This window comes from Octodon degus, unplaced genomic scaffold (genome assembly GCF_000260255.1).
Source record: "Octodon degus isolate 3935 unplaced genomic scaffold, OctDeg1.0 scaffold00108, whole genome shotgun sequence".
In the NCBI taxonomy this organism is placed as follows: Eukaryota; Metazoa; Chordata; class Mammalia; order Rodentia; family Octodontidae; genus Octodon; species Octodon degus.
The window spans coordinates 9425909-9446165 of NW_004524684.1; the positions used below are offsets into that span (position 1 = coordinate 9425909).

At 47.0% G+C, this 20257-nt stretch overlaps 1 long non-coding RNA gene across 1 annotated transcript; it reads right to left on the reverse strand.

The window, feature by feature from the left end:
* Nucleotides 1-633: 633 nt before the first annotated feature.
* On the reverse strand, nt 634-17245 carry LOC111818942. The gene is made up of 3 exons (XR_002822804.1): nt 17234-17245; nt 10720-10724; nt 634-858 (listed from the first exon to the last, which is right to left on the reverse strand). It is a non-coding gene; the product is annotated as an uncharacterized LOC111818942 (long non-coding RNA).
* Nucleotides 17246-20257: the final 3012 nt, after the last annotated feature.

Sequence of the window (20257 nt, forward strand, 5' to 3'; positions counted from 1 at the left end):
CTGTTTGCACGTGTGAGTCTGGTTTATTCCACTTGTGCGCGTGGTCTCTAGTTGCATCCATCTACCTTAAAAGCCCTGAGTTTTCCTTGTCTATGGCTGAGCAGCACTCCACTATATAAAAATATATCTTCCTATCCATTTCTTGGTTGATGGCATTTGAGTTTTCCCAAGGTGTAGCTGCTACAAATTGTTCAGCTATGCTACAGGCGCACACATATCGCTTCAGTAGGATGCTTTAATTCTTTCGAGAAAACACCCAGAAGGGCACTAGCTGGGTCAGATGGGGCCTCCAGCACTAGCTTTCTGAGGAACGAACGTCTACACTGCTCGCCACAGGAGTTGTGCAAGCCTGCACTCCCACCAACGGCTGAGAAGCGTTCCTTTTACCCCACAGGTCCGCCAGCATTCATTACTGGATGATTGCTCCGTAAGAGCCATTTTTCTGGGGTGAGATGAACATCTCACTGTATTTTTTGCAAGCAATGTAACATCAGCTTTATTGGGTTTGGGCAGAAACTAAACCCTGGCTGGGGGCAAACTCAGCCCTTGCAAGTTGTTGAGTTCCAGCAGAGTCTGGTCCAGGGTCTGTTGAATCTCCACATTCTTCTCCTGGTCACTGGTCAAGATCTCTTCCAGGATATCAGTGGTTTTCTCTAACTTTGCCGCAGATCTTTCAGCAAATTCTGCTCGAGTCTCAGCCTCCTTCAGCTTTTCCTCTAGCAGTTTGATCTCCTCCTCATATGTGTCCTCTTTGGTGGAATACTTGTCTTCTTGGGCCTCCAGGGGTGTCAAGTTGTTGGTAACAATGTTCAGCTCCTCTTCTAGGTCCCCACATTCACTCTCAGCCACCTCAGCTCTCTCTTCTGAGCTCTCCAGCTCTCCCTCTAGGGTCACTAGTTTTGTGGTCACCTCTTCATTTCTCTAACGACTAATGGTGTTGAACATTTTGTTCCCTCATATTTGTTTACCATTTGTATTTCTTCATCTGAGAAATGTGTATTCATCTCAGATGCTCATTGTGGATTGGGTCTTTAGATTTGAGGGCTCTGATTTTTTTCATTTTTTTATATGTTCTACATAGAAGTCCTTTGTCTGAGGAACAGTTGGCTAAAATATTTTTCCTATCCTGTGTATTTTCTTTTTGACCTGCAGTTTGGGATTCATTCATGAATTTCCTGCCTACACCTATTTCTTCAAGATTTCTGCCTACTTTTTCTTGCAGCAGATTTAGTGTTTCTATTTTAATATTTAGAACTTTAATCTATTTTGCCTTGTGGTCAGCACATGGTGACAGATATAGTTCTAGGGTTAGGGTTTGGCAAATGGAAACCAAATTTTTCTAGCACTACCTCTTAAAGAGGCTGTCTTTCTTCCAGGGGACATGTTTGATGCCTTTGTCAATAATAAGGTGACTGAGTGTGTTTGTAGTTGTGTCTGCATCTTCTAATCTGTTCCACTGGTCCTTAGCTCTGTTCTGTTGTGTTTCTTTGTTTTTTGCAGTTGCTATAATGATTTTATCATAGTAGTTCTGTAGTATGCCTTCAAGTTAGGGACTGCAATGCTCCCTGCCTTGTATTTTTGCCCAGTATTGCTTTTCACATTCCAGGTCTCTTCTGGTTCCAGATGAATTTTAGAAATGTTTTCTCTAGATCTGTGAGGTAATGCTTGTGGTATTTCAATCAGAACTGTAGTAAGTGTATTTAACAGTTTTGGGAATGGGGTCATTTTCACGATGTTGGTTCTTATTCTCGACGAGCAATGTGTATCTTTTGGGCTATTCTATGCAGAACATTATATCGTCTACAAATAATGATAATTTAACTGCTTTCTTTCCTAACCTTATTCCTTTTATTTCTCTCTTTTGTTGAATTACTCTGGCTAATGTTTCCAGAACTGTATTGAATAGGAGTGGTGATAGTGGACATCCTTGTCTTATTCTTGATTTTAGAGTTGAACTTTTCAGAGTTCTCTATTTAGTATGATGTTGGCTGTTGGTTTGTCATTATAACTGTGAGCAAGGAACCAGCCAGATAGCTCAGCTGATTAAACCACCTACTTAGGCAGACACAGGGGCAAGGTGTTTGATCCCAGGTGAGCTATTCCAGCCCCACCCCAGGGACATGCTGAGAAGGCGATTGAGACCAGGTATGGTGGTGCATGCCTGTAACCCAAGTGCTTGGGAGGCTGAAAAATAGGAAGGATCACCACGTGTCCAATCTGTGTAGTAAGACCCTGTAGACCCTGTACTAAATACATGAAAAAATAACTGTGAGCAGGTATTTGATTAGCTTTTCATGATAGACAAAGCCTCTAATTATCAAATATTTAGCCAAAAAACAGGGAAGTAGAGCACTTCAAAGTGCAGTTATTTGTAGTCACAGGTAAACCTAGAAAATAATTTTTTGAGACAGGATCTTACTATGTAGTCCAGGCTGGCCTCGAACTCATAGAGTTCCTCTTGCTTCAGCCTCCTAAACGCTGGGGTTATGTGTATGTACCACTAAGCCAAGCATGAAATTTACTTTTTAATAACACTGTTCCTTGAAACAGGGTAGTCATTCAAGGTGTCCAAAGGAAGTTTTACATAAAACAACAAAAGCAAACTATAGGTGCTAATTCTAAAATCTTACTATCTGTACTGACAAATTTAATTCATTAGATTTCTCACTTTTGTGTTTTCAAAGTAATTAGTTTCATTCAATTCTGAAAGTATCCTGAATAGCTCCATTTTATAGAAGCTTACATTGGGGCTGGAGGGGTAAAATGGTCATTGTGGAATAATAAAGAATATCTAAGAAGTGAACCCAAAGTATTTAGGTCCCCTTCCTTGAAAGAAGCTGTCAAGGGCCGGGGAACAGATTCGCCCCGCAGACCTGACTTATGACTGATGAGCTCCAGATCTCTGCAGCTTTAAGCCATCCAATGAAAAGTTACATTTCTTGTTATATAGGTCCTGCTTCATCTTGGTCTTAACCATCCAGCAGAAAGGTAAAAAAAATGAGGTATAAAAAGTAAAGCCATATTAATATGCTGAGCTGTAAAAGGCTCAAGTCAACAACTTCTGACATTGCCTGTCCTACAGATAACCCACTACTATTATGGACTACTGGATTATATTGGATTATTTTGAGGAATTCATGCACCTACAATATTTAAATGACAATGGAATAACCTTCTTTGACAAAACTAATCAAAAAAGGGTGATACAAATGAAGGACCATTTTGTAGTGAAAAAAATATATATATATACACAAAATAGTTAGCATAGATGAACAGCTACTTTCTCTTAGTTCAATGGGAAGTTTTGAACTAATAGTGTTTAGGCAAGATGTCATGTCTGAATCTTGTACTAGGAACAAGGACTACAAAGACAACAATATGCAATGTATTAATTATTGTGACTGTCCTACTAGCCTGTTTTGAAACTATCTCATTGCTACTTCTTTCTCAATAAAATTATTAAAAACAAACAAAAAATGAGTGGTAATTTGTTAGGACATAATAGGAAAGAAGCATAATCTTAAACCTAAAAATGCTTACTGTGGCATTAGAACCAATCTTTTCTCTCTTTTTTACTGAATAATATTATGTTGTTTACCAAATTAGCTGTTTTACCTGCACATTTGCATTGATTTACTGGGTAAATTCTTTACTTAAAGTTATGAAAATAAATTGAAGTTTATGGACAATATCTAAACCCTTAGATTGGGTGAGCATTCCCAATTTAAAATATCAGAGCCTTCATTTCAAATGATGGACAGGTGGAAGCGAGCCTTGTCAAAATACGAGCTCTAGGTATGCTAAAGTTTGCCTCTAAGAGAAATTAGAGCACATGAGTCCTCTGTGTGTCAGATGGGCTTAGTCTCCTACCTACTCAACCTCCCTTTAGTAAGTCCGAGGCTCAGATTTGTACAGCACACCTCAAGTTTCATGGCATAATAACTCTACGGACAGTCGTGGCGGGATCATTCTACCAGCAGTCACTGTTCTGTGGCCGCCGTGGAATCGGGGAAGAGCAGCATACTCTGCTTGTTCCTCCAAGTGACGCTAGCAAGGGAGGAAAGAACACGGCTTGAAGCAGAGCTCAAAAGCACAGGGCACAAATCGGCGGCTTCTGCAGTCCCTCGCTGGGATTTTGGAGCTGAGCCCGAGCAAGCATCTGTTTCAAGGGTTAATGTGCTCACCGTGGGAAGGGGGTTGCTCGGATAAGTGACCCACGCCTCGGGAAAGCCTTCCTGCGCTTGGACTCGGAACGGAGGTAAGATCCTGTGCCTCAGGCCCGGGTGGACTGAGACCGAGTTAGAGTAAGTGGTGCGGCCCTCAGGCCCGTGGGAACTGGAAGGGCGCGCTCACTACGGGCCAGTCACCTCCCTTTAGCAGCACTTCCCCGTCTCGTGCGGGGCGCAGACCTGCCGGGCAGCCGGAAGCAGCAGCACGGCTGCGTGAGCAGGAGTCCAGCGCGCACTCTTCTTCGTTTTCCAGATCAAGTGTGGAGTCAGAAAACGGGTCAGCGAAGCCCTCGTGGATACACCAGGGAGCTGTGCTTCTCTCTTGTAAAGCAGCTTGCAGTGCAAAGGTCAGGCGCCCGCCGCAGAGGCGTTACACTTCTTCGCTGCGCTGCGCATGGTCAAGAAATTCAAAATGTAGGGAATAAACTGGCAGCCTTGTAATGTACAAGTCTGTAGCCTATAACACAGTCCCACAACTCTGCTGGAAATTTGGAAAGGCGAGAACGGTCTGGATTTTACCCATTGTCAAACACCATGGGAGCAAGCGGACAGCAGGAGCTAAAGCCAGGACACAAAGAGACAAGGAAAGGACCTGAGCGTCCAGGGCTCTGAGCGAGAAGGAAGACGCGTCTCAGACCCTCAGGCTGCAGGGCGCAGCCACCCTGTACCAGTAAAGGGTGAGCTAGGTATCCTGTAGAGGAAACACCTGAAGCAATGGAAGGAAAATCAGTCTACGGAGGTTACTGTGAGAGAAAAATGATGAGCCAGACCAACATGATTAGTGTGGAGCTGAAGAGAAGTGGAAAACTTTGCAATTTACCCCAGTATCTCGGTTCATGAATGCTTTTGTGTGTAAACAGTTTGGTTCTCAAAGTGTCAGACAAAAGTTTTGTGTGTTTGCTTGCAAACTCTGCATCGTGAGACACACATGATCATGGACGTTCTTCCTACACAGACACAAATCTGGCCATCCTTTCCAAAATCATAAAAATTAATATCATAAACTGAGGTACCATTGTATATTTAAATTAGGCACCACAATTTGCAAGTGGCAACTTACACTCAGGTACTTTATGTGTGTGGATGAAAAAAATCAAGGGAGATTCAGAGTAAAAGGCCTGGTGTCACCCCACAGAATTCATTGACGTAACAGTGTTGAGGTGGGGACAGGACCAGTAACTGGTGGGTTGACTTTGTGTGGAAACACAAGGAGGGAAACCAGTGAGCAGTGTTACATTCTGTCATGCTGATGGGACATCTGAGTGTCATACGGAGTGATCAACACAAGTCCTGATGTCTAGCTCAGATGAGATACACATTTGAGAGTGCCACAGTGTACACGGAATTGAAACTAAAACAAAGTCCCAGTTCCATGAGAAGAGTAAGTAGCACACACAGACGGAGAAGCCGTGTGAGTCCCAGGGGTGGAGCAGAGCGAGGCAGCGCAGTGTCTGAGAGGCCTTCTGGGAGTGTGGGATGGCCATGTCTGGCAAGAGATTGCCCAAGACTAAGACAGGAAGCCCTGCGTCCGGGCGCTGGTCGGAACTGTCGAAGGAGCAGGATCGAGCATGCAGGTGTGTGCAGCTCCGCTGGGACTCCGAGGGGGCAGGCCGCGCTGGAGCGAGTCGTCCAGCACACGCACCGCACATGCACATGTACACACACAGACACATGCACCACACACACACCGCACATGCACACGCACCACACACACACATGCACAGGCACACACATCGCACATGCATAGGCCAAGGCACATGTACACACATCGCACACGTACATGCACGGCACACGCACATGCACCTGCACCGCACAAGCACACGCACTGGCAACAGCACATGCACACACATCGCACACGTACATGCACGGCACCCACACATGCACATGCACACGCACATGCACAGCACAAGCACACACACAGGCAATGGCACATGCACACACATCGTACACATACACACATGGCACGCACACACACACAAGCACATGTACACACACAAGCACACGCACATGCACTGCACACGCATCACACGCACACACAGCACACACACACACGCACACCTCAGAGCGCTCCTGAAGTGCTAAGAGCTCTGACTCAAGGGAAGAAGAGAAACACAGTAGCCAGCAGACTTGTGGTTCAGAGCAGCGCTTGTGCTCACGCGCGTGCTAACCGGCGTGCTGGGTCACTGGCGTCTACACTGTCGTCCTGAGGCAGCGTGGCGGGGCTGCTCTGCTCATACTTGATGTCTATCACCAGGTCTCACCGAAACCTGGAAATACAATGTGCTTTAATTTTTTTTGCTATATTTGTGGCGTATTAGATATATTCATCATGTGCAGTTAGTATGCGCACCACACTGAAAATTTATTTGGTAAAGTTGAACAGATTTCCCCAGAACAAACACACCATTTTCATAAGACTTCCTCGCTTGTTGTTTTCAGCCTTCCCTGCATGACATCTATCTGGTACCATTCTGGACACTCAGGGAACAAGTTAATTTATTATATCAAATAGATGTCTTACACCATTAAGGGTTCATTCTGCCTGTGACCCTACCTCAGGACGCTGAAGGGAAACCACTTTTTTTCATTGCGTGAGCAGAATAATGTGATGTCCTAAAAGATACTCTTGGAAGAAATATATTGGCTAGAATCTAATAGTCTACAAAATGGGCAATTAAGATCTCAGTCATTGGAACAAAATAGCTACAGAATAACTAGCAGTTAATTCTTTGGCTACTTGTAATGTGTGCAATCTTATTTATATATTTACATATTTATCCAACACAATCATAAAATGAATATAGAAGATTAATGTGAGAGATAGCGGCTCAGACCACGTCCGCACAGAGGCCCTCGGCGCGCTCTGACCCAAGAGTTAGACCTCTGCAGCCGCCATCCTGGCGCTGGCCTTCACACTCCCGCAGGTGGAGCGTGGCTCTCGGCCCACACAGTGGCCGCCCGACGTGGCGGGACGCGCAGTTAGCAACCGGAGAGCAGGGGCTGTCCTGGTGCACACCCCAGACGGGAAATGCAGCTGGAAGGACTCAGTGGTGGAGTTTTTAAAAGGAAATAACCAGAAATCAGAGGACTTTATATTCCTATGACAAGCAGCCTGGTGCTGGGTGGCCTTGTGTTCCATTTCTTCACGTCTCATTCCAAGGGCAACACTATCAGAGTCATGTCGTTTAACAATTTGTTTCTAAAAACCCATAATAGCTTCCTGTTTACACTTTCACTGCCATTTATGAAACATCGTTTCTAGCAACTAAACTCTCTATATTCATATTTAATAAACTTGAGAAACTGAAACTCTAGATCCATTACTATGTCTTCAGATTCAGTGGCTAAATCCAATTACCAAGTAAGAAGCTTATTCATCTCAACAGTAGCATCTTCAGAAATCTAGGCATTCTCAGTTTATAACTGACAGATTTTGGGTTTGCAAATAAAAACTTAGTCTTCATGGTATAGAAAAGCCTATTGTTATGTGTTTTTCAAAGCACTGTCTGGAGAGTGTGAAGATTATATGTTTTCATAAACTTGCATTAAAAGTTCATTTTGGTGATTGGCAAGAAGTGTTAGTTTTTAGAAAATGGTCTCATGAGCATACCACAAACATTTCTTTAAATATTTTGTATTCTCTCCATTTCAATATTTTTAAAAAATCAGTATTTTAAGATGATAGCATATAGCTACTCATTTTGAACTGGGAAATGTGTAATTTAAAAATGAAAGCCTGGTCTGCTTTTTGAAGACATTCTGGATATCTCTTCATATGGAAATGCACAAATACAAATGTGTGACATTTTCTCTAACTATTGAATTAAGCATTCCACATTTCTTACGTATCTATATATTTATTCACACAAATAATATCTGTGTAACTATACGATATATATTTATATATTAACGTATACATATGGCTGGCTAGGTATCATTTTCCTTGTATGTTTTAAGGCAATGGATATTGATTCTTATGCTGAATTTCAATAGATAATCATTATTTTTGTAATATATGTAAAGCTACCAAAGTCACTTAGTACTCTGAAGTCGCTCATGTTCGCTGCTGACGACCAGTCTTCCCTTTGCCCCAGCACAGAGCATACCTCCAGCAGTGCGCCTCTCGCTAGGATACAGCTTCATTTTATCAATGAGTCTACAGTTCTTTAAAATAAAGCACAGTGACTTAGTAAATGATTGTTTAAAAATTTTAAATCCACACATCAACATATGGCTTCATTATAAATATCCTACGCAGCCTGTCACTAGATTACGTCCACGATCAATCAGCACGATAGAGACGCATTCTTAACATTATTTGGGTTAGCAGAAATACAGCAGAAAAACTACAAAACACTTCAGGAATTTGCTGAAGCACTTTATGTCTTGTGCATAATATATGAACTCAATATTAAATTTTGAACTCAATAGCCAACAGTAAATATTTAAATAAACACAGGAAAACATAAAGCAAGGTATACCCAGATAACAAGAATATTTCTTTGGACAGATGACTCTGAAAACATGGAATTTTGTTAGAAATGTGGATGAAGTTACAGAGAAATCCTTCCACATATCAGTGTGAAAAGTTTGTGTGGATCTCCAACAGTTCTGGTGCTGGCAGGACTCAAAATAGCTACAGGAAGGAGCACAGCTTTCCTGCAGAACCTCGGACCCGATTTTACGGCGGCATCTGCACCTAGCGGCGCACTGAAGGCGACAGAAGAACTGTGGCAGTCTTCAGGAACGAATTGCACACTTTCACATTCGTTAGCGAAGTTACTTTCATGTTGTGACGTGTTTCTGAAATCCTATACTATGTTTTTTATGTACCACATGAAGCTCCAACTATTATTTTAGAAAACCTGTTCTCTTCTCTACTTTCTGAAAGACAAAGTAAATCAGCTTGCCTTGGGAGACCGGACCCTCCTTTCCAGCCTGAGAACGCTGGCCGGCTTGGCTGCTGGACCCAGCCGCAGCCTCAGCACGTGTCACTGTCAGTAACTGGTCACCTCTCGGTGATCACAGCTTGCTGTCCTGAAGTGTGGTCACCTTCAGGACCTAGAAGGCCTCACGCCCTTCCTCCCTGGTCAGTGTCCTCAAGAAGCGGCAGTCACTGGCCGCTGGCCTTGCGGTTCTCACGCAATCACGCGCCAGCTCAGCACAGTTTTACTTCTGACTCCAGGTTTGCTGGCGATGGTTTCCATCAGTGACGTCAGTGCCACAAGCCCCTGGCACTTGTCCCACACCCCTAACAGAGTGAGGAGCTGTGCTTCACTTTTGGGGGACTTACGCACCCCACAAAAATTTTGGGAGAGTTGCTCTGCGTGGGAGAGTTCAGTATTGTCTGTTCTCTGAGAGTTCATTCACTTAATGACTTGCATTAATATGGATTCAGGTTTGTTTATTTTACACTACGTGTTATAATCCAAAGCTAAATATTTGATGAAGTTATTTCAGCTCTGAGCTTTTGAATGTCCTAAAAGTTTCCTGCATCCCACGTGCACATCACCCCTGACAGCCCCAATGTGGCATCTATACAGGTGAGGTCATTTCTGAGGTGGCCATGTCCAGATGTCCTCCAGTCTCATGCAGTCATAAGCAGGACTTTTTCAAAAGTGGCTGATCTAGAGTGTGACACTGGGTTGGTTCATGGTGCAAGGCCAGGATCAAGTCTCTAGGATTGGAGTGTGAACGCTGCCCACCTGAAGTAGCTCGGAAAGACAGAAGGGACAGAAAGAGCTGTGGTCCCCCGCGGCGGCTCTGCTACCTCCTGCCCGCCATGCACCGCTTCTCCTCTGCAGGGCCTGTGTGCTGTCCACCCTCCTTGAAGCCAGCCTGCTGTGGGCTGAAGCCTCTAGCATCAAGGAGCTAAATAAACCTTTCCTCCTTCAAGTGTTGGATGTTGTGTCTCAGCAATGAGAAGAACCACCTGCACCATCTTCAAGCTGCCTCCAAGTTGGCTGGGGCGCCTCGTGGCCCTGCCGCTGGTGCACAGCAGTCCTTCCTGCCTCCCTCTCCAGCAGGTGTCACGCGGGCCCAGGAGCTGTTGCACGGGGTGAGCTGTGTCTGGTTGTTCTCAGTTCAGTTCCCCAGTGGGCCTGTCTTCTTATACTTACTTTCTACCTGCAGATCTCTTGCTGACCTTTTAAAATTGGGTCATATTGCTATCCTTATAAATTTTATTTATTTATTTATTTATTTTTATTTTATTTTTTATTTTTTTTGGCAGAACTGAGGATTGAACTCAGGCCCTTGCGCTTGCCAGGCAAGCGCTTATTCTACTGAGCCATCTCCCCGGCCCCTGTCCTTATAAATTTTAGATGCCAGTCTTTCATCAGGTAGTTTTGCAAATGTTTTTTCTCAGCATAAGTTTTTGTTTTCTTGTACTGACTTTCACTGAACACAAGGTCTTAATTTTAATATAATTTAAAGTATTAAAAAAAATTGTGGATTTGATGTAGCTTTGACAGAGTTGACTCAAGGCCACTTAGACTTTTCCTATGTTCTGCCCTAGAAGCTTGTGTTTGCTTACTTGTTTTGTTTTGGGTTTGTATTTTATATTTAAGTAGATTTTGAGTGAAGCTTTGAAAGGCATGCAGTCTATGCCTAAATTGTTTCCTCCGGATGTACAACTGGACAGCACCATTCCTCTCCAGCATCTTGGTATGAGCCCTCCCAGCAGGCAGGGCTCAGGACTCTCCTGTTCTGAAAAGTTCTCCCAACATAGCTGGCTTTGGTGGTAGGATCTACCAACGATTTCACCATGAAACCATTGTCAGTTGTGCCCTTGCTTTCCAAAGGAAAAAGGAAATACATCCTTGTCAAGTTAAAATTCCAAAACGTGTTTCATTATGAAAATCAGCAGTACAAAGCACAAAACTATACAAACAAAAGAAAACAGTCAAAAAAAACATTAGTACAAATAGCCTCAAAATACATAGTAGTCAGCCAGACGTGGTGGTACACGCCTGTCATCCCAGAACTCGAGAGGCTGAGACAGGAGGATCGCTGCAAGTTCAAGACCAGCCTGAGCTACAAAGTGAGCTGAAGGCCAGCCTGAACTACACAGAGAGAGCCTGTTTCAAAAAGACAAGACAAAAGAAAACAAAATAAAACAACAAGTAGCTGGAATCCTATAATATATGCAAGGTGTTACAATGTTACATTTAAATTTCAAAACTACAAAATGGGTTTGAAAATTGATTTGAAAATCAAGCCCTGTAAGCTACCCTACTCCAAATCATAACTGACACAGAAGTTATGGAAAATGGAGGGCGAAGGAGCATCCTTAGTCTGATGAGCAGCATCTATAGCTTGGCCTCAATATTGAAGCACTGAGGTTCGAACGCTTTCCTCCTGTGTCAGGCAGAAGGCAGGATGAACACGGCTTCCACTGAACAGAGACATGGAAGCCTTACCCGTACAAGAGGTCTTACTATGAGAGAAGGGAAAACACTGTGGAAAAGGAAATCAAGCCTTTTGGCAGAAAACATAGACGCCTACCTAGAGAGAAGGGGCCGTCGACGTGATCAGAGAGCTTAGGAAGAGGCAGGAGACAGCCCAGAGCTGGGAACGGGGCCACAAGGGCACTGTAGCGCTCTGGGACATGGGTGCCGGAGGGTCACAGGGTCAAACCAGCTTGTGCAGCTTAGCAACTTAGCTAGCTCTTGTCACCAAACAAAGTATTTTTAAAGCAGAAAAGATAATAATAACAGCAGGAAGGGAAGCCCACAAACTGAACTAGCCTTCTATCAACAGCTCCTGAGTGACGACCAGTCCGCTGGAGCAAGAGCTCACTCGTAAGACGAACGCACACGTGAGTCCTTGGGAGATGCACCCAGCCTGACGTGCAGCCTCAGCCTCCAAGTGTATTTGCGCCTCAGAACCGGGAGTGAGTGCTTCCCAGTAGCTTCCACAGCCTTCGCAGGCCAGCGTCAGATTCCCCCTGAGCTCCAATTTCAGCCACTCCCTGCTGCCAAAACCACGCATGTCCAGCCTCTGCTGACACCTGTACTTCCTGAGCAAAATGCGTCTCTTCCAGGTCTCTCTGCTTGCCTCACAGAATCCTTTGCCTCTCGGGAGACCCTGTGTGCTCACCTGCCCGGGGCTGGGGAAGCTGCCCGAAGCGAAGCCTGGGAGCGGAGCGCTGAGGTCTCCTGGACCCTGCGGGCGCACGTCTGAGCAGGACTGCCCAGGAGCTGTGCTCTGCTCCCTGCGCTAGCCATGAGCTATCTGAAAGGTGAATTACGAAAGAGATCGCTGCAACAACCGCGTCTAAGAGAACAGCAGATGTTGGCATAATGACCTAAGAGTGTTAGAGATCTGCACACTGAGTTACGAATTACGAGGAATAAGTAAAGAAGAGCCCACATGGAAGCAGATGCTTTGTTCACAGACTACAAGATTTAATCTTGTTATAATACCCATATTATCTAAAGAAATGTATGCAATCGCATCTCTATCAAACAATGACATTTTTGCAGAAATAAAAAGTATAATTCACGTTTGCATCTAATTTTGACAGGAGGAACACAGCCCTTGCACCGCTACGTGTGTCGCTGTCTGGGACTGAGCCCCTGGCCCACGCCAAGCTAGGTCCAGGACATTTCTGTGCACAGGCTCTCACGGCGCCTGCATTGCCGCACGTGGGGTCCAGTTCGCGGCTGCCGCGGCAGCCTGCCTCAGCAGCCCCGCTTCTGTCAGGAGCGGCACCATGGAGGCTGAGGCCTAGGATTCAGAGGAAAGCACAGCGGCTAGAGCTGAGGCTTCAAGGCGGAGGGAGGCGCCGGCAGCAGAGGCCGGCGTCCAGCGGCACCCCGGGCCGGCTGCGCCCCAGCGAGAAGGCGTAAGTGCGTGCGGGCAGGAGTCGCACCGGCAGGCGCCGACCGCACCTCCTGGCCGCTTTCATGCCTGGTGTGTCAGACACGGAGTCCAGGATTGAAGACCGTCTACATCGTGCAAGTGGAAGGGATACACCCCACGCACCGGCCAGCGTGCGTGCGTGCGTGCACACGCACATGCGTTTCTGCCCTTCAGGAAGAGCCAGCAAGCTGAAAAAGCAGCATCTCTTAGGAGACTCGAAGACCATCAAGCTCCCGCTTGCAGTGAGCGACCAGGGGTTCTGCGCAGCGCGATCCTTCTGAGGAACTCTTCCTGGCGGCCCCTCTCAGCACACTCGGGAACGAGGGTTTGCAAGGTGGACGTCTGTGCAAGCAGCAAAGAGCACAGCAGGTGAGCGCAGTGCGGCGGGCTTTCTGGGAGGTGCGTGTCAGACACCGACCTGGCACCCAGGAATCTGACCTTCGGGTGAGCCTCAGGTTCTGTCGGGCGACTCACACTGAGGCTTTCCCTGACACTACTGAGAACGTCTCTGAGAATTCATTTCAGAAGCATATTTGGTTAGATCGCGACGGGCTGACCCACATCCTGGGCTGGGACGTGTGGCTCAGCCGTGAGTGCCTACTGTCGTGCTCGAAGCCTGGTTCACTGCAGCGGCACCCCATGGGCAACAGAGAAGAAGCCACGCAGAATTTTGTTACATATGAATTGTTTTATAAATGTGATGCTCACTGCCTCCATATTAAGAGACATTTTCTAATAATACAGGGCTAAATCTGTAGTGTATCATCAACTCACTTCTTGGAAAATGAAATGTTTTGAAACATGAGGAATATTAAATTATGTTCATTATACCTCTCCCTTGTATGCATGTTCTTAATCTTTTTGTGCGTGAATTAAATTTTTATTTGAAAACTTCTAGTAATTGTTTTGACTTTGTTAATCTGTCCATGATTTGTTGCGTCCGTTGTGTGGTCGGCACCATGAAATTCCATGGAGAGAGCTAATAGTGAATGGGTGAGTAACAGTGGCCTGCTAACAGGCTCAGAGGCACACGTGGCACGTTATTAATCTGCAGCATAAAAGCAAATGATCAGATTAGTACATTAATGTCTTCCCTGTGTGGTCTTCCCAGCATGGCAGGTGTTTCGGTTTCTCTCAGTGATTACGCTTTAGCGTGCAAATCACCCTGCAGTTGCTCCCTGCGATGGCTCTGTGGCAGCTTTCCTTTCCACAGCCTCAGCGCTGCCTTAGAGTTCGCAGCTTGCTCGGAAAGAGTCTAGCAAAGGTATCAAGCCTGTGCTGGCACAGCATGCGGGTGTGGACATTCCACACAGATGCTGCGGGCCCGGAGACGCCGGGGCAATTGCTGCCTCACTGGAGACCAAAGCGAACTCCTTATCTGCAGTGCACAGTAAATCACATTTTGATATAAGCAGTTCCTAATACAGTCAAATCTCTAATTACTGCCTGCCTGCCTGCCTGTCTGCCTGCCTACAGATAAAACCTTTATCTAGGTCAGCGGGAACTGTTAGTGGTAGCAGGACTGAAAACCACAGCTCAACACCTGCCGCCACAAAACAAAACCGAAGGCAGCCACAAAGCTAAAATAAAAAGAAAAAACAACAGAAACAGCTTACCTTTCAAATTCAAGCTTGCGGACACCAAGATTTATTTTAGAAAATCTACCTAAACTTAGGAACCCCGAGATATAGTCTTCAGCTTAAAATCTGTGGCTTGCCTAGTCACACTTTCAATTAAGCAAAATAGGGCCTGTATTTCTGGATTCTGCAGATTCCTGAATTTCGGACTGAGCACCGCAGTTACTTCTCGGTGCATTCCTGGGACTTGGAGAAGAACCTGGGCTCCCCGGGAGCCTGCATGTCCAGGCCGCTGGTGGGGAGCCCAGGCTGAGGCCTCTGTGTGCTGGGAGCCTGCTGCACTCTTTTCTTTGACCTCACCTGCCCTAGTCATCTTGTGGAGTGGGCTTGTAAACGATGGAACAGGTAGGTGCTCTGGTGGATTCGGATCGATGGGCATCACTCACCATGACTTCGACTTGTCCATAGTTTGTCTGTTGGAATTGGGAATCCTGTGTCCCCTTAACGTATTCAGCCCTCAAAACAGCCATAAGGAGCGAGGACCATTATAAGTCCTGTGTCCAGAGGAGAAAGGCAAGGCAACTGCTGAGGGCCAGGTCAAATTCAAAGCCAAGATCATCTGATCTAGAGTTGCAGGAATTAATTTATAAATCACAAAGATACATGGAAAACTTACTACTTTATTATCCAAAATGACAGTAACTGTGATGCTGACAAGAATGCCAACCACCAAAACCTCTTTCTTACATGATTAAAGCACAGCAAAGACTTGCGAGAAGGCAGCAGAGCCAATGCCCCCACTGCTCCCCAGCTCCGCTGGGGCATCACTCACGTGCCAGGACGTGCCAGGAGGAAAACTGTTCCAGGTCAGCCGACGCCTCAAACAACTTTGCAAGCATAGAAAATTTGATAAAACTGAAACCCAAATTGCCCCAGCACTTTTTATCCATTTATTCTTCAAAGTGTGTGTCTTTCTAGGGGACTAAAATCTTCACTTGTCTAATTCAACTTATCAAAACGTTTCCAGGGGCTATGTGGTGTTACAGAGTCTGTCTGATGATTCTTTGAGAAAATAAAAATGTCGGTTTTAAGCAAATCTGAAATAATGGAAGAGCTGAGTTAAGTGCTTTTCTATAGAAAATCTATGTTTGCAACCTGATCGCATACTGAATTAGATGCATTTCATTCCTTGTTAAATAACAAGTGCACTGCTCATGATGATTATTATTGATTAAATAATAATGACCAGGACCAGTATTATCACTAATCGTAGGCATTAAAGAGCCCTTTTGGATTCGGGTTGTGGTGGCCTCTCCAATGTTTTTTGGCAATCTTATAGAAGAAGAGGTAGCAAATTTAGTGACTCAAAAAAGTCATAAAGGAAAAACATATTCAAAATGTTAATAACCTGAATAAACAGATGAGCAACACTGGTTTAGCCTGAGTTCTTCATACGTTTTCCATCTGCTGTTACACCAAAATAACTTCTCCAAGTGAACATAGATCCACTGGGCCTTCCTTTTGAGTTTCTCTGATCCCTAGCAGATAACATTCTTCTATAATAAAAATGTGGCTTGGTAGGGGAAACTCACACTGCCTTTAAGGCCAGCACCCCTGCGTAAGGGAGACTCTGCGCGTGCGCAGGCCGTGCTTTGTGCACTTCCTCTTCCGGTGGAGGCCACTGGCCGAGCGAGGGACGCAGGGGGTGGAGCACGTGTGTCAGGACCCGCAGAGTGCTTACCGCTGCTGGGTAGGCGCGCAGCACGGAAGTGAGCCAGAAGTTCAGGGAGGTGTGGCATGCGGTGAGCTCTGAGGGCTGCAGCCACGAGACTCGTCAGTGCACCCGTGCCGCGCTGTGCTCGCTCCACGAAGGCCCCAGCCCAGGCCTCGGGTGCTCTTGAGTCCACGCCCTGTACTCACGCTCCTCTGCTGTCTGCAATGGCCTGATGACCGTGGCTTTCCTGCAGAACCATTCAGAGAGAGATGCTGCTTGAGTGTGCAGCTGGGATTGCATGGAGCTGGGATTGCAGAGGGGCCCAGCGGTTCTCTTCTGAGCCCCTGAGCTACAGGCCCAGGAGCCCAGTGGCCTCTGGGGAGCGAGGGCGGGGCCCAGGTGTCGGGTTCCCCGTGGACCCCAAGCCCTCAGCAGGTGGGCTCCCCTGCAGGACTCCCAGCCTGGCCTTTTAATGGCACTGCCATCCTAAGTGCTGGGTCGTGAGGTAAAAACAATCAGAGCAGCCACCAGCCCAGGCCCAGGAATTGGGGCCCCTCCCCTCCACTAGGCGGCAGCTCCCGGCTTCTGAGATGGTCTCTGCCCCATTTCTAGTGAAGGCTCTGCGTGCTCTGTGTTGGGCTGCAGCTGGTGTTGGCCAAACTACAGCTGCTCTGCTCACCAAGGAGGTGAGGCTGTTGTCACGTCTGGTCACCTGGTCATGACATCACGGGGTTGGGAACCCTCCCACCTGCCTGCTGCGTTGTCTTCCACGTCACTTTGGTTTATTCTTTCCTGCGCAGTCTCTTCTGGCTGCTTCTGGATGCATTCAAACAGCTTTTCAGCCCCACTGGGAAGAGCGTTTCTGTGCTCAGATCCCTGCTGCAGAGGTTCCTCCTACTTCTTGCTGTAGCGTTTGAGAAACAATGTTAAACCCCAGTCTCGGACAGGAGATCTGAGTGACAGAGCCTTGACTTCCTCCTCAGCCCGCCCACAGCACTTGGCTATTTATAAAACGTCTGTCTGGCAGGCCAGCGCCAAACTGTCCCCAGCACTCCCTGGAGCTGCAGTAACAGTTGCTGGGATGGTGTGAAGGTTGGTATTTAATACAGGAGGCTGACGTGCACTGACACAGTCGCAGTGTTTATCTGAAGTTAAATTTCAGATAGGGATTCTTTGCTCATAGAAGGAAGCCGTCTTCCCAGACACATGTGGGCTTCTCCCTGAGGGACACTGCTCAGTGAAGAGACACTCGCTACGGAGATAGCAGTGCACAGCCCGAGCAGCCATCTCTGTACCCAAGAATGACACATGGAAACTTCAGTCCATTCTGAGGGGGCTAGGGTCCTGGGTCCAAGCACTCACCCATGAGCTCTGACAGAGGTGATCTCAGAGAACTGAGGGAGTCGTGATTGCAGAGGCTGGAGTCTGCAGAGAGTGAACTTGGGCAAATGTTGGTCAAAGGATACAACATTTTAGAGACATAGTGCAAGTTTAAGGAATCTATTGTACAACACAATGACTGGAGTTAATAACCATACATGGGGGCCCGGCCCTGTAGCTCAGCAGACTAAAGTGCCTGCTTAGGCAGGTGCAGGGACAGGGTTCCATCCCTGATATGCCCTGCTGGCCACACCCCAGGGGTGTGCTGAGATGGCAATTGTGACTGGGTGTGGTAATCCTAGTGCTTGGGAGGCTGAAAACAGGACGGTCACTATGAGTCTGAACTGTGTAATGAGACCCTGTAGATGATGCACTAAATACATTTTTTAAAAAAAGGATTGCTAAAACTACATTTTGTCTAAATACAAAGTATCATTTCAGAAAGAGTTGTTTATTCCTTGCACTTCGAACATGGGATGGCATCGTCGTGCTTGCCGCTTTCTGAAGCAGCTCTGTCGTCATCGCCCATGAGCAGGTTTACAAGGTGTGACCAAAATGCGGCCAGGAGCCATCCGGGGGAAGACAGATGCCTTATGACGCATTGCTGTGTGTTCTTTACCCCTAATTCACCAGACCTGGCACCAGACCAGCGACTTCTGGCTCTTCGAAGTCATGATGACCATGAATTAATTTAGGACATGGAGACAGTGACAACAGGAAGGCCCAAAAGAGGTTACTTAGGACTGCATCAGAAAGCAGCAAGAACAATGAGATATGCTTGCTCAGCACCAGGGCCAGGCTAGGAAAGGGTCAATGGCAGTGCATCTCTTACTGTAATCTAAAATACTTTCAGGGCCGGTCAAATAGCTCAGTGAATTAAAGTGCCTGCAAGAAGGCTCAGGGGCTGGAGGATCGATTCCCGGACCTGCCGTGCCGGCCCCGCCCCTGGGGGCACACTCAGATGGCAATTGAGACTGGGCATGGTAGCGCGCGCCTGTAATCCCAGCTCTTGGGAGGCTGTAAACAGGAGAATCACTACGAGTCCAAACTAGTAGTGAGACCCTGAACACTCTGTAGACCCTTCCCTAAAATACAAAAATAAAAAAAAGAAGAAGAAAGCAAGCAAGCAAGCACATTAAATTCCGACAACCCTCTTGTGGTATGACACTCCTGGTACATAAGGAGGCTTTCCCTTTGTCACTGCAGAATCGAAGTGTGCTATGGACATTGCAAATGAGAGATGCTTAAAGTGAACTCCTCCTTCCTCTAATTTTCTTGTTACTTCGACTGGAATAGCGCGGTTCCAACTCCAGCCTCTCGGAGCAGCTCTGTGAGAAAGTTGCTGCTGCTGCAGCTCGGAGGTCAGCAAAATCATACCTGGAGGGAATGAATCGGATTTATGAAGATATTTTTAAAATTTCCAAATAGGAGTTGACATTTTTTTGGCTTGCTAAACACAGCCAAAATATGCATAACCTTCTGGCTGATGGCCAATGTGTCTTCTGCACAATAAATCACTTCGCCATAGTGTATTAGGATTTAAATGGTTTCTGAATGAAACATCCACATTCTAGATGGTTTTTCAGAATCAATATATGTTCCTAATTTTCACGCACAGAAGCATCTTTTAAAAACTCATTCTGGAAATATTTTCAGAACTAATTGGAAAGAGAAATTAGAAAAAGTTACTTATCACATCAGCCGGTCCACACATCTTCAACTCGCAGCTCCCCGCACCCCCGTGTGACGGGGGGATCCCCGCATGAAGACCCTGCACAACCCGCGGAGGCGCCTGCTGCGGCGCCGGCCCGGCCTCACGCGCCTGGCACTGCGCGCCTGCCCTTCAGCCTCCAGTCCACTGCCTGTTGCTGTGGATGAGGCGTCCCTCTGGACCAAACAGGCAGGTTTCGCTTGCACAAAGAAGAGGCTGCAGGGAACCAGCTCGTCCGTCCCGTCCTGCCAGACGAGCATCCAGTCAGTCCTTTATCTGGAGTGCCGCGGGCCTTTCTTGCTGGGGAGCTGCTGGTTCGTGGACGCGCATCTCCTTCCTGAAGGAAGGAGCCGGAACACAGCCATGGCGTCCACACCGCGTTCAAAGCCTCTCTCTGCCAGCGCGCTGTCGCGCGTGCACTGCGTCTGGCACCCGCTGATGGCTCTGTGATGGAAGCGCGTCGTCGGGGGAAAGCGCAGCCACAGGCGCGTTGCCGGCAGCCCCCTGCGGCTTCTCCAGCGCCGCCCGGAGCTGGCTCCTGCCTGGCCTCTGCCGGCCGTCCTGCGGGCACCGGAGGGTGAGGAAGCCCGCTGGGGGGGACTCACTGCTCCTTCCTCTTCAGCGTCCCTGTCAGCTCGGTCTGTCTGTGGATCGTGCTCTTCTTAGAGCTGCTACGATTAAGTCCTGCTCTGCGTGTTAGGAAGTCTTTTCTGCACGGTCACGCAGTTGTGTCCGCCCAGGCCTGGGCAGGAGCCGCCGCCACCCCAACCTGCGGAGCACA